Source organism: Lissotriton vulgaris, chromosome 1_1 (genome assembly GCF_964263255.1).
Source record: "Lissotriton vulgaris chromosome 1_1, aLisVul1.2, whole genome shotgun sequence".
Taxonomy (NCBI): Eukaryota; Metazoa; Chordata; class Amphibia; order Caudata; family Salamandridae; genus Lissotriton; species Lissotriton vulgaris.
In genome coordinates, this window is record NC_141685.1 from 168732256 (window position 1) to 168749943 (window position 17688).

The following is a 17688-nucleotide window of genomic DNA, read 5'->3' on the forward strand; positions in this document are numbered from 1 at the left end:
ATATGAGGTTTCACCTTATGCCCTCGCTTACAGAGGGCTGGATGAGGGTGAAGGACCTTCAGTGACCTGAGGCATCACCTATTGCCCTTGCTTACAGAGGGTTGGATGAGGGTGAAGGACCTTCAGTGATATGAGGTTTCAACTATTGCCCTCGCTTCCAGAGGGTTGGATGAGGGTGAAGTACCTTCAGTGATATGAGGTTTCACCAATTGTCCTCGCTTACAAAGGGCTGGATGAGGGTGAAGGACCTTCAGTGACCTGAGGCATCATCTGCTGTCCTCGCTTCCAGAGGGCTGGATGAGGGTGAAGGACCTTCAGTGATATGAGGTTTCACCTTATGCCCTCGCTTACAGAGGGCTGGATGAGGGTGAAGGACCTTCAGTGACCTGAGGCATCACCTATTGCCCTTGCTTACAGAGGGTTGGATGAGGGTGAAGGACCTTCAGTGATATGAGGTTTCAACTATTGTCCTCGCTTACAGAGGGCTGGATGAGGGTGAAGGACCTTCAGTGACCTGAGGCCTCACCGATTGTCCTCGCTTCCAGAGGGCTGGATGGGGGTGGAGGACCTTCAGTGATATGAGGTTTCAACTATTGTCCTCGCTTCCAGAGGGCTGGATGAGGGTGAAGGACCTTCAGTGATATGAGGTTTCAACTATTGTCCTCGCTTCCAGAGGGCTGGATGAGGGTGAAGGACCTTCAGTGATATGAGGTTTCACCTATTGTCCTCACTTCCAGAGGGTTGGATGGGGTTGGAGGACCTTCAGTGACCTGAGGCTTCACCTATTGTCCTCGCTTCCAGAGGGCTGGATGAGGGTGAAGGACCTTCAGTGACCTGAGGCCTCACCTATTGTCCTCGCTTTCAGAGGGCTGAATGAGGGTGAAGGACCTTCAGTGAGTGGAGGCATCACAAACTGAATTTCTTCTTTTTGTCCCTCGACTCAACCCTTCCCTCATTAAAGTCATAGTGGCTTCAGGAGCGACTTGACAACATACTTATTCCGCTGATGTGATGTTATGTTAGCTTGTACTTTGTCTGCCTGTTTTAATTCTGTCAGTCTATTCTTGGTTCCCTAGTGCCATGACCACTGTGTCAAACTTACGCTCTGCTGGTAACGTGTTACTACAGCTCCAGGGCCCTGGATCAAGTTTGTTGTTACTTTGGTGACGGTGGCCAGCTGGGCTTGAAGTATTGTGTGGTTTGTGGGTCTCTCACTGCTTTGAGGCCACCGCCAGCAAGGACTTCTGTCAGCGTTGCCTTGTGCAGATCTTCCTTCTAGGCAGTTCAAAGGTCGGGTGAGGTACAACTGGCCTAGGTCAACTTCTTTATTGTAATTCTACAGGTCAAGCCACAGGGCTCAAGCTGTGAGATGAAGGACAATCTGGATTTTCTAAGCTCCGTGGAAAATTGAGGCAGTTCTACCGCATCCACCACATACTGCAAGACTGCAAGAGCTGGAGCTAGAAATACAATTCCATGGATGAATTCAACTTCTCTTTCCGAACATCCCCTTGAAAATGGCAACTAGTGAACATACTGACTGTACCAGCACAGTGCAGAGAGCTTTTCAAGAACCTCGAGGTACATTGATTTTCTCTATCTGTTGTAACAGAAGATTTTGATCCTTGGTAACATCAATGCTCTTTGGACAAGGTCATACATTTTGCAACAAGAATCAAATTAATCCTGTCCAGACACACACCCTCAAGTCAATATTGCATGAAGCTTGGCGGTCTTAGTCCTCGGCAAGCCCTCTGCAAATTGCTGAAATTTTCTTAGACCTCCTGGACAGCTGTGCTAACACAAAGACCAACTAAACACCCTCCAGGAGCTACCAATCGATCTACCAGCACTTGGTAGTCCAATCCAGACTCCAATCTTTAAAACCATCTACCAGCATCCAGGCTCAAATCTTTCAACGTTCTCTGTTACCATCTTTGGAACTGCCTGTCTCTGAGATTCGTGAAAGCTCCATGCTCAAAGTTAGTTGGTAAAATCCCAATAGACTGGAAGACAAGAACAAATAATGACACACCGCACAGAACTATGTATCATTCAACCATTTTTTCATAACATGTACCATTGTCTTACTTCTGTTGTTTCAACATGGACGTTTTGCTGTCTGTTTATCACAACAGCTCCGTTATTTAAAACCTCACTTATCAGTTTGTTTCACATCATACCTACCTAGCTGTTGGACTTGGCCCTTTTCCATCAAAATGTTTCGCTTTTCGCCCCCCTAATTTAAGGATGTCTCCCCCATGGTAAAGGTTACTGTATAGGCCATGTGTGGTGTGAGACGCCATGTTAATGTGATAATGGTGTGCACGTATTTTTCTCCAATTCTGTAAAATGTACCCTGATGAAATGTCGAATTTAAGATGGATGCCATGGCTGTGTGTTGTGCCACCTGACTGCAGTAGGTTAGCAGTCTAGTCGTTAGGTAAATGTAAAATGTAAATGTCATGGTACTTATAGAGCGCACTGTCACCAGACGGTCACCTTGCGGTGTCGCCTATTCGGCGCTGATACTCATACCGCTGTGGAACCCCTCCTGGCTTTCCCTGTGAAGTGTCCACTCCTGGTCACCCCCAGGGTGAAGCCAGGCATCCTTAGCGCTGTTGGGGCCGGTGTGGAGGCTAAGCAAGCTATTGCCCAGAATTGTAGCGTGGGGCCCGTGATTAGAATAGGCACCGAGGCGTGAATTAACAGGTCTGAGGAAATTGAGCCTGAGACCCCGCCGAGGCGGGAATCAAACCCTGGTCCCTGGCCAGAACTCTGCATCAGGGTCTGCCGCTCTAACCATTGAGCCACACTCCCCCACCAGTCCAGCCATCCCTGCTTTTCGAGGGAAAGCCTGGCACCCAGGGTGCTCTACTCCTCCCCCTGAGCCAGTTAAAACCAGTTTGCCTGAGAATTCTAGAAGGTTCTGTAGGTGGGGTCAGGGGGTTATAAATAAGGGGGCTGTGCCACCATGTGCAGAGACAGAGCTGGGACAGGAACGTGAGGGGACCTGCTGCCAGGGGAGACCGCCACTTGGGCCTGTGTGCTGGACCCTGCAGCCATCTATCACCCCTCTACTGTCCCCAGGGCTAGTGGAAGCCCCACTTCAGGAGTTCAGGCTGCTGTACAGGTGGAGGGCCACACTGCAGTGGAGGATGGTGTCAGCCTACCGCCCTGTTTTGATGAAGCCCCCACTGGCTGTTGACCTGGCCCAGTAGTGCCTTCTGCTCTGTCACCCGGCCCCCTGAAGAAGGAGGGCCCTCCTAGGTCTCTGAAGTGCCGGGACCCTGCGCCACGCAAGCGCTGCACCCAGAAGCGCCTAGAAGGGAAGGAGCATCTTGGACACTACCCCCAGGAGGTGAGGAGAGTGAACCTGGGGCTTGCTGCTGGGACTGTCTGTCCCCCCTTGCGCTACAATCCTAAAGCGCTGTGCCTAGAAGAAGCGTTGTGGGCTGGGAGAGTTGCTGCCTGTGGTGCACCTGTCAAGCGCTATACTGCCTGGGACTGCAAGAAGCATTGAGCCACCAAGCGCTGGGGCTGGAGAGGCTGTCTGCCCCCTAAGCGCCACAATCCTAAGCCCAGTTTGTATGGAAGCGCTATTATTTCCCAGAGCGCCGTGACCGGGACTGCCTTGCTGCCCTTCTAAGCGATGTTGCCCCCTTCATAGCGCTGTGCCCAAGTCGCGCTGCAGGCCCTAGTCACCGCCGCAGCCCGGGGCCAGGAAGAACTGTGGGCTCAAAAGCGCTGCGGGTGCCTACCCCGCGTGTGGCGCGATCAACTACCCCCGCTTCATAAATAATCCATCAGCGGGTGCCTACCCCGCACTGGTGCAGAAGCCGAACTCACCACCGCAGCCCCTTGGGCCGTCTGAAGAAGCGCCATTCCTGGGATCACCACCGCGACCTCGGGTCGCTGATCAAGGGAGTGCCGCTAGTGACTGGACCCTCGTAGAGGCCCCCGGAGCCAGGAGAGGGCCACCGCAGCATTGAGCAAGCCGTGCTGGGCCTCGCAGAAGCTGGGACGGGCGGCATCACTTGGCTGGGAGCGCCGGACACGTCACCGGCTGCACCCCCCAGCCGCCGCACACAGATTGGTGGGCCCCGTGAGGGAGGGGGAACCCGGGTAAGGCCGGAAGTGAGCAGCGACGTTGCGGGGCTCCCGGAATCTCGAGGGAGCCCCGTGGAGAGCAACCGGAGCGGGAGCCCACCCCGCCGGTCTGTGCCTCACAAGAGGAAACTGAAGGAACGAGCCAAAGTTCTGTTGGGGCCCCCGCGTTGGATGGAGAGCCCTGAGTGCTGACGCGAGTCCAGCGCTGTGCTGCAGGGGCCTGAGTGAGGCCTCGTGGGCCTCGTATGGCCCACATAGATCCCAGGAGCTGCCCCGGGGCTCTCATGCTCTGAGGAGAGCCCAGCAAAACCCCGCAAGGACATCAGGAGCCCGGTGAGTGGGGGCTCCATTAGACTGTGGTGGGGGGGTGTCGGGGCACAGGGTTGGTGCCCACCCCCGGGGACCATTGTGTATTCAGGGAGCCCCAGAAGAGGGACTCCCTCGCGCCACCCACACAGGACTGCCTTTGCACCACTGCCCCGCTGGACAGAGGGTAGTGGCAGCGATTGGGGGCATTAATAATTTAAGGGCCACCCCATGTAGGACGCCTGACCTGTTAGGAAGGGGGCTATGCTGGAAATGCCTCAATGCTTTACGCCCCGGGATAGGGTTGTGCCTGCAGTAAAGAGTTTGTCTGATGCCGAAAGTGGAGGTCAGGCTATGAAGTTTATTTGCAGAAGGTCCTGCCTAAGGTCGTGATGCCTAGGGTTTCCCTGTTACCACTGATGTACCTAATGTGCTTTTCTTAAGGGTGATGCCAGATGTTAAGTTGGTGCCCCATGTTAAAGGTGATTCTGCCTTCCTAGGCCAGATGGTAGTATTGCGTGCCTGTTGTTCCCTTTTGCAGGAGGTGCTAATACAAGTCAAGCTGGGTTTATGCCTAATGTTTTATTTTACGCTTACAGCCTACTGCTTCTATCTAATTACCGCCCTATTTCCCTTCTCCCAGCATTAGCCAAGGTCTGTGAGAAGGTAGCCTTTAGACAGCTAGAAAAATTTGTGGAGTCCTTGGGTGCCTTGCATCCCGCACAGTCAAGCTTCCGAACATCTTTCAGCACTGAGACGGCGTTCGTGGAGGTCACCGAGGACATTAAAGAATGTCTGGATGGGGGCGGCAGAGCAGCACTGATTTTTTTGGACCTCTCTCCCACGTTCGACACGGTACCCCATCTTCAGCTGCTCTCCAGGTTGTCGGATATAGGGATCACGGGCGCTGGTCTAAGCTGGGTCGAATCATTTCTTAATGACCTTTCCAGCAAGTGTGGATGCCGCCCTTCCACTCCTCAGATAAAAAAGTAGAAACAGGGGTCCCGCAGGGGTCGACTTTGAGCCCCTTGCTTTTCAATGTTTATCTGACCCCCTTATCTACCTAGCAGAGAGGTTGGGTGCCAAAATTATGGCCTACGCCGATGACACCCAACTCCTCTTTACCTGGAAAGGCAGTGACCTACGCACTGATGAAGCCCAACATTGTCTGTCCTCAGTATTTGCTTGGCTTGCCCAGGCCAGCCTCAAATGCAATGAGGATAAATCTGAAATACTTCTCTATGGCCAATTTCCGGTGGCCTTTAAGGAATCACTATGGCCCAATGAATTCCCCTGCCCCAAGGGCGACTGAGGGGTAGCAAAGAACCTTGGGATTTTGTTTGGGGCTGACTTGTGCTTCCGCGAGCAAATCACGAGACTGGCGGGTTCATGCTTCGGTACCCTAACAACCCTGAGGACGTTTTTTCCCCTTCTGCCCCAAGCTGCCACGGAGGCAGTAGCCAGGGCGCTGATACTCTCGCGCCTGGACTACGCCAATGCCCTCTACATCAGCTCTCCTGGCTTTCTCCTGGGCAAACTTCAAGTGGTTCAAAATGCGGCGGTTCGGCTCCTCTTTGACATCCCCAGGAGACTAAGTGTCCGCAAACAGCTTTGCGCTCTTCATTGGCTCCCGGTGGCTCAAAGAGTGTGATTCAAGGCGTTGGTCCTGACTCACAAAGCCCTACATGGCCCGTGTCCAGCTTACCTGAGGGCCAGATTTACATTCTACCAACTGACGCGCCAACTCCGCTCGGCGACCCTTAGACGCCTGGTGGTCCCCAGATTTAGGAAATCACGTCTAGGTAGTCAGTCTTTGGCTGTTAGAGCTGCCATCATGTGGAACAACCTACCAGACCTATTAAGACATACCACTGACCTGGCCATCTTCAAAAAACTCTTAAAAACACATCTGTTTCAATAAGTAGTTTAACTCCTTAGCTCTATCTGCCATTGCTTTGCCCACGCGCCAGGACAGTCTTGACTAACAGTGCGCGCTACAAATCCAGTTATAACATATAACATAACATATAACATACTGCTAAGGTGATGCCAAGGATTAATGCCTGTGTTTGCCCTGCAATACTGACCGTATGTTTCATGCCAATTGATAACGTTCTTTTTATTTCAGCCTAATGGACTCACCCTTTTCTTGCTTTGCCCATTTTCCCTGTAAATTATCCCCCTGGTATCCATTGCCCTGGCACCCGTTGGCGCCCTATTGTGATTACTGTGCATTACTGAGTTTTACCTTTGCAGGTTGGACCTAATACAAAAGTTATTCTTTTTCCAACCAGAAGCGGTGTTGTGTCTCTTTTGTGGTGTGCCTGGTGTGTCATCTGTGCGTACTGCGTGGATGCTTCACACATCTCCTCAGAAGTTTGGCCTGCCCGTTCTGCTCCATGCTACCCCGGTAGAATTGGTAACCCCATTTCTAGCATACTATTTCTGACCTAAAGAAATCTCCGGTAGACATGTTGTGCTGCCTGTTTCTACATAAATAGTTAATGGACTACTGCTGCAGGAACTGAGCAGTATCCTTGCAGTAAGATACACTTTATTGGGAGCGGGTCGAGCAGATTTGGCTCCCCCCTTTTTCCTCCTCCCCTCAGCTGGTCACCACTGGAGTCCCGCAGGGTTCCTCCCTTGGTCCGCTCCTCTTTAAAATTGATGTTACGCCACTGATATATCTGGCAGAGGAGCTTGGGGCTAAGGTGATGGCCTATGCGGACGATACGCAGCTGCTGTTTACCTGGGACAAAACATCAGACTCCGTTTCAGCAGCGCAACAGTGCCTAGTTTCCATCTTTAAATGGCACGCCGATGCACAGCTTAAGTGCAATGAACAAAAATCTGAGATCTTGCTTCATGGCAAGTTTCCCGCTGACTTCCGCGAGCAGCTGTGGCCACCTGACTCCCCGCTTCCCCTCTCATCGAGACAGCCCGCCAAAAATCTGGTAGTGTGGTTCGACGAGAGTCTTTCTGTTACAACTCACATCAAGAAACTGGAAGGATGTTGTTTTGGCCTCCTTAAGACTTTGAGGATTTTCTTTCTGCTTCTCCCTCAAGCCGCAAGTTTCTTCCTTGGTCCTTTCTACCTCTCCTTGGCACAAGAGACACCACCACAGGCAACCCACTACAGTGCTCTGGCAGAGGGCAGTACAACTCCTGTGGTCTCCAGGTGCTCTTCCTCAGCAGAGGGTCATCTTGTTCATTCCAGAGTGATTCCAAAGATCTGGAGTCTTGGCCCCAGTATTTATACCCATAAATCAGTTGTTCTCTGAAGGCAGAGGGTCCTTTGCCTGGTCAAACCCAGTTTCAGGTGCATTCTACCAGTGTGTGTCTTCTTCCTTTGTCGAGGTGAGCCAGGGTCTTCAGACTCACCACAGGAAGTGGAGCCAACATTGTGGAAGATGGCCCTGCTCTATTCAGACCCAGGTGCCTACTCCTCCCACCACTTTCAGGATAATGTTATGTAATGTTATGTTAATAACTATTTCTAAAGCGCACGTACACCCATAGGTTTCATGCCGCTATTTGTACGAGACACTAGGCACAGTTTTAAGCGTAAGCCTGTTGGAAAAGCCACGTTTTTAAAGACTTTCGAAATGCCAGAAGATCATTGCTCTGTCTGATAGGTAGCGGAAGGGAGTTCCAAAGGGAGGTGGCCAGATAGTAAAAACAGCTGCCACCCTGGCGTTTCTTCTTAAATAGAGGGACAGTTGCAAGGCCTAGGTGAGTGGAGTGTAAATTGCGCTGTGGCTTATAATTAGTGATAGACTTCCTAATAAATATAGGGCCGTTGTCGTGCAGTGCCCTGAAAGTAATACATCCTGCTTTGAAAGCGATTCGCTGGGCCTCTGGCAGCCAGTGGAGTTTTCCCAGCCCAGCCCTAATTGATTGGCACTTGGGTTGTTTCCAGATGAGCCTTGCCGCCTGGTTTTGGACCATATGGAGACGTTTTACTAGGCTTGTTGGAAGGCCCAAATAAAGGCTGTTTGAAAAATACAGGCGGGAGAGTACAAGGGCTATCACTACTTGAATAAGTGCTGAGTGTGTTAATAGGTGGGCTATTTTGCTGATCTTTCTAAGTTGGAATAAACTGGAAGAGACCACCGTTCCTACCTGTCCTTTAAGAGATAGATCTTCGTTATGAATGATCCCTAGACTTTTAACCGAGTGGGTCTTTGTGGGGGGAGGGGACTCCCAAATCAGCTGGCCAAAAATGCCGACCCCAGCTCCGTTCGCTTTCCCCAGGCAAGATCAGTTCTGTCTTGCCCGGGTTGAGTTTGAGATGATTAAGGGTCATCCATCTCTGTATATGTGACATAACAGCCAGGCATTCGGCGGCTGAATCCGGGGTGTTTAGGGGAATGATTAACTGAAGATCATCAGCATAGTTAAAAATAGTAATTTTATAGTTTTTTAAAGAATATATCAACGTACAGAGATATAAATCTTCCCTATCTTCCAGAGGCTAAGAAAGAATTGAGGGCGGCGCAAAAGAGGTATTATGCAGCGATTAAATTGGCAAAAAGTCAATACTACGATGGGCGAATAACCAAGGCTAACAACAATAGCAGGGAAATCTTTGCTATCGTCAAAAGCTTTGTTTCACCATGTGCTGCTCAACCTTTACTAACCTCTTCGGTGAAATGGTGTGAAGAACTTTCTGTGTTCTTCGTGGACAAAATCGCCAAAATTCAAGATGATTTACTCACTGTATGTAATAGCTTTCCACCTTCAATGATCATTCCATCCCCCATTATGTCTGTCCTTATGGATCAGTTTACCCACTTCACCCCAGTAGAAGAAACAGATATTGTTAAAATCCTTGCTACCTTACAATCAGGTTCCCCCTCTGACCCTTCTCCTGCCAGAGTTCTTGCTGGACTTGCTAACACAGTTGGTCATGAGGTGACACACATTATCAACCACTCTTTTCCACTGCCACTGTTCCGGCATGCTGGAAGCAAGCTAAATTGCTACCACTTTTTAAAAAAAATGGCTTAGATCCTACGGTCCCCGCTAATTTCCGGCCCATATCATTGTTGCCGGCTCTTGCAAAAATATGCGAAAAGGCTGCCTTTATACAGCTGGACAAATTTGTAGAAAGCTCTCAGGCTCTTCACCCAGCGCAATCAGGTTTTAGAGCAGCCTTTAGCACAGAGACTGCTTTAGTTGAAGTTTCTGAGGCCATTTGGGAATGCTTGGACGGAGGTGGCAGAGCGGCTCTGATTTTATTGGACCTCTCTGCCGCCTTCGATACGGTTCCTCACTCCCTTCTACTGACCAGATTAGCGGCCATAGGCATAACAGGCTCTGCTCTTGACTGGCTGACATCTTTTCTGGATAATAGATCTCAGCAAATCTGGATGCCACCCTTTGCCTCCTCTCCCAAAAAACTCACAACTGGTGTTCCACAGGGCTCTACCCTCAGCCCCCTGCTTTTTAATATATATATGACTCCTCTCATCTATCTTGCTGAACAGCTGGGAGCAAAAATTATGGCTTACGCCGACGACACACAACTTCTGTTCACATGGCCAAAAAATAACCTGGATACGTCGAGAGTTCAATTTTGTCTATCATCGGTCTTTCGTTGGTTGGCCCTCGCCCAACTAAAATGCAATGAAAGTAAATCTGAGATCCTGCTGTATGGCTCCTTTCCAGATAACTTTAGCAACTCTCCCTGGCCCACCGATCTGCCATGCCCCAAATCCATCGGCGGACCTGTAAAAAACTTAGGAGTCTGGTTTAACAATGACCTCAGATTTGAGGATCATTTAAAAAAACTTACTGGGATCTGTTTTTCTACACTTAAAACATTACGCAGGTTTCTTCCTTTGCTCCCGAGAGAGGCCAAGGAGACGGTCATTCGCGCTCTCATATTATCCAGATTGGATTATGCGAATGGCCTCTTCTGCGGACTTCCGGCCTATCTGATTCATCGTCTCCAAGTCATCCAAAATGCCGCTGTGCGGCTTTTGTTTAACATACCCAGAAGCTCTAGTGTTCGCCAACCTCTTAGAACTCTTCACTGGCTTCTAGTTGCTCATCGGATTTTATTTATAATCCTTGTTCTTGCATATCGTGCAGTCCATCAAACTGGTCCAGTTTATCTAAGAAAAAGATTCTCCCTTTATGTTCCTAATCGTCCTCTCAGATCAACTAATCTTCACCAAATGAATGTTCCTAAGTTCAAATACAGTAGGCTCGGTGGCCAATCCATCTCTGTCAGAGCTGCGAGAGCGTGGAACACCCTTCCTCTCCATTTGAGAACAACTCCATCCTCATGATGTTTAGGAAGGGCCTAAAAACCCATCTCTTTAACATCACTGTATAATGGTTTTCTCTCTACTCTGGATTTACTCTGATCTACCGCCTTTCTCTCTCGCGCCAGGATACTATTGTTTTAGTAACAGAGCGCGCTACAAAAGCTTCTATAATAATAATAATAATAATAAATTAAATAATAAAGGAGAAAGTGATGAACCTTGAGGTACCCCACAGGTAGATGACGTCCTGGGGGCTGTGAAAGTCCCTAAACTCACTGACTGTGTACGATTTGTAACAAAAGAGGCAATCCAGTTCAGAGCGGGCCCCTGAGGCCGGCCTGCTCGACACGGTTAATCAGAATGTTATAGCCAACCGTGCCGAACGCGGCCGACAAATCAAGGAGCACCAGGGCCTGATGGACGCCCTTATCTTCATTAGATCTTAACGTTTCCTGGACAGCCAAAATGACAGTTTCTGTTGAGTGAGATGGTCGAAAACCCGCTTGGTTTGGTTCTAGGTATTCAGAGTTTTAAATAAAATTGGACATACACCTAGATACATGAGCCTCAAGGAGTTTAGAAAGAAAAAGGAGAAGGGAAATAGGCCTATAATTGGCTGGGTCTAGGGGGTCTGCTCCTGTTTTTTTCAATAGTGGGATCACTGTGGCATTTTTAAATTTGTCGGGGACCTTGCCTTGTAAAAGTGATTCATTTAAAAGGGAGAGGATTCCTGATGGAATGGCTGAACACACCTCCTTTAAAATATGAGGTGGGCAGCTGTCGTTGGGTGAGCCAGATTTGACGCGAGAAAGAAGTTCTAAAAATATTTTTCCATCAATAAATGAGAATGCGTCTAGAGTAGCTGGATTATAATGGATATCTTCAAGGGATCCCAGCAGGGGAGGGGGTTTGAATACTCTTTTTTATGGTAACAATTTTGTCTATAAAAAAATCGTTTAGTGAGTTGCAAAGTTCCTGCGTGGGGGCCAAGGGAAGTGCAGTTCTTTCGCTATTACACAGGTCATTCACTATATTGAAAATGTTTTTAGATTTATTTGGGGAATTTAAAATTTTTCCAGAGAAATAATCAGTTTTACTTTGTAAAATAATCTTTTGATAATTTCTGCGAGCAACGATATATTCCTCCTTGTCTTGGGGCTTATATTTTGCTCTCCACTTTCTTTCTTTCTGGAGCACCTTGAGTTTTAAGTTCTTAAGATCTGAGGTGAACCACTTATGGGCATCCATGTTACGTGCACGAGTGAATTTTCATGAGGCACGTGTGTGTCAGTAGCCTTTAGGAGCCATTGTGAGATCCCCTCCTCCATGAGGTCTACCTCCTTACAGGGTGCTGGCAGCGTAGATGCCAGTGTTTTTATAAAGGCAGGTGTGTTAATAGCTTTCCATTTCCTGGTTTCTCCGCCCACCAGGGGCGGTGGTTTGGTGTGCCCACTAATAGTTATTGTGAACTGAATTAAAGAGTGGTCAGACCAGATGCAGGGCATAATGGAGAGTAATGAAAGAGGAAGATTGTGGGACCATAGTTGGTCCAAAGTATGACCTTTTACATGAGTAGCGGAGTGTATATGCTGAGTCAAATTGATGTCTGAAAGTAGTTCTGAGAGTTCCATTGTCTGGGGATCACCAATGGTATTATCAGGCCAGTTGTTTAAATCACCCACCGGGAGTATTTTCGGATAGTTAGTCACAAGAGGAGCTATCTGTTCTGCCAGGGACATGGGAAAATTAGTCATGGTTTGAGGGGGTCGGTAAAGCAGGACAAGTAATAAAGCCCCACTGGCCGTGTCAATTTTAATTTTAATTATATTCAGAGAAGGGAGTAACACAAATTTGTAGTCTTTATGAATAATGGCTGCTACCCTCCCACCCCTTTTACCCATCGGACGATTCTCTGCTGTGATGTAATACTCAGATGGAAGAGCTGCAGAATGTCCGTTAGTGAATCTTGGGTGAGCCAAGTCTCTGTGACCAAGAGAATATAAGGTTTTTCGGTGGTGAGTAATAAAAATATATCCGTTTGGTGCTTAACCATAGATCTAGTGTTAAGGTATAAGCACCAAAGTTTTAGTTGAGGGTCAGTCAAGGACGGAGTATTACTATATTTAGTGTTTGAATGGGATAGTGTATCCTGAGAAATGCCACAAGTTGCGGTACGTCTCAGTATATGAGGGGCAAAAGAAGGGCAGAGGTGGGAAGGAGGTCTAAGAAGAAGTAGCTTACCAGCCGAGTATGTGTATTTTTGGCCATAGTCCATGGTCCCAGGTCCCAGTCGGGCGCCGGCGGGCTTGCCTTAGGCGCGCCATCGGCGCGCCCGCTGCACTCGTCCGCTGCGCGTAGACGCCAAGGTTCTATGTACGTATGTGCCTGTTTGACCACTAGAGCGCCACCCTGCCACAATGGCAGCTCTGCGCGGCTCCACCAGGAAGTGAGTGCCTCCCTCCACACAAACAGCACGAGATTGCTGTGGTGGACCGAGGAGAGCAGTCTGATCAAAATTCACGCTAGCACAAAGTATGCAGGTAATTTACAGAAAAGTATTCTAAAAATAAGCATTAAACATTCAGCAATTTAAAACCATCACAAGGGGTTTAAAGTTTGTGGGGCTAGCGTGAGGAGTTGTGCTTTGTCCTCAAGCGCGTCGGCCCGTCTGAAACTTTAAATACTCTGAGGCTGGTCGACCACTAGAGCGCCACCCTGCCACAATGGCCGCTCTGCGCGGCTCCACCAGGAAGTGAGTGCCTCCCTCCACACAAACAGCATGAGATTGCTGCGGTGGACCGGGGAGAGCAGTCTGATCAAAATGCACGCTAGCACAAAGTATGCAGGTAATTTACAGAAAAGTATTTTAAAAATAAGCATTAAACATTCAGCAATTTAAAACCATCACAAGAGGTTTTAAGTTTGTGGGGCTAGCGCGAGGAGTTGTGCTTTGTCCTCAAGCGCGTCGGCCCGTCTGAAACTTTAAATACTCTGAGGCTGGTCGACCACTAGAGCGCCACCCTGCCACAATGGCCGCTCTGCGCGGCTCCACCAGGAAGTGAGTGCCTCCCTCCACACAAACAGCACGAGATTGCTGCGGTGGACCAGGGAGAGCAGTCTGATCAAAATACACGCTAGCACAAAGTATGCAGGTAATTTTCAGAAAAGTATTTTAAAAACAAGCATTAAACATTCAGCAATTTAAAAGCATCACAAGCGGTTTTAAGTTCGTGGGGCTAGCGCAAGGAGTTGTGCGTTGTCCTCAAGCGCGTCGGCCCGTCTGAAACTTTAAATACTCTGAGGCTGGTCGACCACTAGAGCGTCACCCTGCCACAATGGCCGCTCTGCGCGGCTCACCAGGAAGTGAGTGCCTCCCTCCACACAAACAGCATGAGATTGCTGCGGTGGCGCCCTACTTCCTGGAGTCCCCCAGCCCTGTCACTCACAAACCCAGACACACAATACGCACTCTAGCAGAAGCAGGCTGGATAGTTAGGCAAGAAAATACCGTCTTTCTAAAAGTGGTATTTTCAAACACAAGATGGTAAATCCAACTTTACTAAAAGATGCATCTATCATTCTGAGTTCAGTCATACTAAACTCGACTCTCCACCTGGTTCCCTGAGTCAGTTAGAAATTTAGGATGCTATAACCAAACTGCTCATTCTGGCCTAGGGGGAACAGGTTGCCTTACAATAGTGAAAAATGCGCTCAGGGTGATTCACTACTAGGTCATGCCACACACTCCAGAGCCTTCTACATACAACGCACCCTGCCCGCAGGTCTTCATTAGGTGTGACCAACATGCAGTGAAGGGAAGGTTCACAGACCGGTGAGTGGTTGCACTCGCCGAGTCACACAGCACCCCAGGCTGCATACGGCACTCCACAGTGGCAGGCCTGAGTCATACTTTAATAGTTGCTCCGGCGGGTGGCACATCTGGTGCTTCAAGCCCACCAGCAGCATTTGATTTACAAGCCCGGGCACCCCAGTGCACGATTCTAAGGCCTGACAGTAAATAAAATACACCAATCATGGAATCTCGAATTAAACACCAAGATTCCAAGGAGCACTTGCACTGTGGCACTGAATGGCAGTGGCGCAGTGCCCAAAGCGTCTAAACCAGCAAACATAAAAAACAGAGGAGGCAATCCGTCAAAAAGAGGAAGGGAGACCCACACCAATGGTACTAGGTCTAACAAATGCAATAACACAGGCCGTGTAATAAAAGGATCTGATGCAGACAATGCAAAAACAGAGACCATGACTAGGAGAATCTGCTTCAAACAATGTAATAACAAAGACCAGACACTAAGAGGATCGGACGCAAACAATGTAATTTCTGGTGCAGAGGCTAGCTCTGTACACTATAGGTACAGATTTAAACCAAGTCATGGTATCTTTGCATAGTATAAGCCAACACGTTTTCTGCCCCACGACTGTTGGTCTTACGGACTCTATTGTGACGGGCATTAGGTGGGACGTGGCTCTAGTTCACTGGGTCACTTAGGATGCCTCTGCTCAGGGCTCAAATGGGTTCTTCAGATACCAAGCACTGGATTTGCTGATCTGAGCTCTTCTGTGAAATGACGTCCGTCACACCCTCTTCCATCGCCACGCGAGGCGCAACAGGCAGGATTCTACAATAAGCCAAACCAGAGGCCCTTTCTTGGATGTGCCTTTCAACCAGTCTCCAATCAGCAAGGGAGCTTTTTTGTAATTTGCAGCAGTCGCTAACAAGAAAAGAGGATCTTTTTGTTTCACCTCTGCCAGGCTTCCTGCTCTGACGTGGAGACAAATGCGCTAAAGGCAGCCACGATAGTACCCATCTTGAAGAAACCTGGCGCGGACCCTTCCATCTCGGCCAACTATCGCCCCATCTCCCTGCTGCCCTTTTTGGGCAAGGTGATGGAACGCCACGGTACTGAGCGCCCATATTGAGACCAATGGGGGGCTGGCATCTCGCCATGCCGGTTTCCGTCTCAGACATTCGACCGAATCGGTTGTGGTCTCAGTCCTAGATAACCTCAGAAAGGGCATGGATGATAACAAACACCAGGCACTGGTCCTCCTTGACCTGTCCGCCGCCTTTGACACGGTGGACCATACCATCTTACTGTCCCGTGTCAGGGCGGCTGGAATCGGGGGATCAGCCCTGGTTTGGCTCTCCTCCTTTCTGAGGGACCGCACCAGGCAGTGCGGCTAGGCAACTTCTCTTCCACTCCCCTCCCTGTCACTTGTGGTGTTCCCCAGGGATCCTCTCTCTCTCCCCTACTTTTCAAACTCTATATCTTTCCTCTTATCTTCGCGCTCCAGCAGCTGGAGGTCACCGTGTACAATTATGCGGATGATCTCCAGCTCATCTTTGATCTGTCCTCTTCTCCCCTCTCTATCTCTAACTTCCAGTCTACTATGACATTCATCAGGGACTGGATGAACCCGGATAAAACCGAATTGGTTCTCACCGGTGGTTCATCCAGCCCCTGGAACTCTCTCTTCTGGCCCGCTTCTCTTGCGCCCGCACCTTCCCCCTCATCCACGGTCAAAACACTGGGTGTTAAAATGAATCACCAGCTCACTCTCCACTCACAAATCAGCTCCGTGGTCTCTTCTTGTTTTCTCACTCTCCGCACCATCCGCTCTGTTTCCCGCTTCTTCTCCCCTCAGGCACTCAAGATTATCATGGCCGCCCTGGTGATATCAAGGCTGGATTATGCCAACGCTCTCTATCATGGCATTCCAGCATACAGTCTGCGTAGACTCCAGTCGATCCAGAACCAGGCGGCCCGGCTGGTTTACGGCCTCCCACGCTACCACCATTCCACCCCCCTTCTTAGGGAGCTTCACTGGCTTCCCATAAAAGAACGTTCCCTTTTTAAGATTGGCTGCATGGTCTTCCAGGCCCGTCAGGGCACTGCCCCCGTTTTTATCTCTTCCTTAATAAAACCCTATGTTCCCACAAGAGAGCTCCGGTTTTCCTCTAAGTCCCTTCTTCAGATCCCCCGCTTTACACGTAAAAAGTGGGGTGGGGCAAACTTCTCCACCTTGGCCCCAACATTTTGGAACTCCCTCCCCGACCATCTTCGTTCTGCTACCCAGTACCTCTCCTTTCGTAAAGATTTAAAAACTTTCCTCTTCAATCAGGCTTTCCCCGCTTAGATCTTTCATTCCTATCACTCTTGTCTTTTCCCTCAGTTGCCGATCCTGTTCACTAGCGCCAAGAAACCGCACGGTGTACGCTGCGCTTTAGAAATGTTTTAAATTAGAAATTAAATTAAATGGGTTGGAACAGGCTACAGGAGGCCGGATTTGTATTCCACCCTATGCCAGACATCCAGTGAACAACAAGGGGTTCCTCGGGGAAGCTACCAGGGGCAGCTTTCTGAAGCAGCCCACGTGCACAGAGACTGACCCTCATGTAGGGACTAATCAAGACTGGATATCAGAATGAATCTAGATCTAACCGAGATTATTCATGTCCTTGTTTCCCTTCCACTGTCAGTAAAAAGCAGCGCCAGGTGCAGAGGTTACTTCTGCAAACGCCTACTCAAAGAGAAGTAAAGTCAAAAGTAGCGCAGAGTAGCAATGCTGACCTCTGCAATCCTGACAGTGGCAGTAAAACGCAGTGCAATGTGCACAGATTCCCTTGTTTAATTAAAACCCATGGGTGTCAGTAATAAGTGGTGCAGTTTATAAATGTTCCCACATTAAATGCCCCTCGTAGTGTGAGTAAAAAGCAGCACACATATATTCTGTACTTTAAACACTTCTCGAAGTGTACGTAAACATCCATGCACCTTACAGATCGATAGGTACCCCTTATAATATAGTGAAAAGCAGTGCTTTGGAGACAGATTTCCTCTTTTGTAAACACCCCTCATTGTGTTTCCTCTGTAAATGTCCCTGGTAGTGTAATACACAGCAGTGCACTGCACACAGCTTTCCTCCTGTTACTGCACCTCATAGTATGGGTAAAAGCAGTGCAGTACTGACAGAT